The following is a 1,000-nucleotide window of genomic DNA, read 5'->3' on the forward strand; positions in this document are numbered from 1 at the left end:
CCGTGCTGAAAGCCTGCTGCTGAAAGCCTGCTTCTGACAGCTGGGCGGAGCCAGCCGTGATCTTACGGCTGGCTCCGGATCAGATCTAGAGAGCTCCAGGCCGGCCATTTTTTTTACTACGGCCGGCCCGGAAGTGGTTAAACAGCTACATGCTTCAGAATCAATGACTGCCGTGATCTGAATGCTCTTTCTGGATATCTGCAGAAAGTGTGGAGAGGCTAAGATTTATTTTTATGTTTAGTATTTGTTTGTGAAAATACGATTAGCAGAGCAGGAGGTGATATGAAAGCCGACTCTGCTGAGTTCTAATGGTACTGACAGATCAGCGTCCCCTGGTTACCAAGTAACCAGGGGATGCTAAACTGTCAGTACCATGAGAGCTCAGCAGAGCTGGCTTTCATATCACCTCTGGCTCTGCTAAGCTCTCATTGTAATGCAGGGGGGAGAGAGCACCCCCCTGAAATGATGGCAGATAGCAGAGGAAGCAATTGCTTATTTGCTATCTGCAAGTTTTTTTATAGTATTCTGACAGCTGCTGCCGTCAGAATAAAAAAACAAAAAATCAGCATAGGAATGCATAGCTAGATTTCTATTGGCTATTTCAATTTGCAATATCCAATAGCAGGCTGGCTATTGCACCCGCCCTCTGCTGCTGTCAATCACTAGAATGGGACCTGATGGAGAACTTCAGGCCCCCTCTGCTGATTGACAGCAACAGTGGGCGGGTGCAATAGCTATTTTGCTATTGGCTATTGCAAAGAGAAATAGCCAATAGGAATGTAGCTATGCATTCCTATGCTAGTTTTTTTTAATGACTGACGGCGGCCGTCGGCTCCGATGTCAGAAGAAAAATAAACAACAACAGAGCAGGGAAAGGTTTACTCTGCTCGATCGAGCAGAGTAAATCTTTCCGGGAGAAAGTGTTTCTCTCCCAGGCGGCCGGACGCCGCTATCTAATAGCGGGAGACTCCCGGAGAGTCTGGGAGAGTAATGACAGATC

This window comes from Nanorana parkeri, unplaced genomic scaffold, assembly GCF_000935625.1.
Source record: "Nanorana parkeri isolate BGI_ZX_2015 unplaced genomic scaffold, ASM93562v1 scaffold861, whole genome shotgun sequence".
Taxonomy (NCBI): domain Eukaryota; kingdom Metazoa; phylum Chordata; class Amphibia; order Anura; family Dicroglossidae; genus Nanorana; species Nanorana parkeri.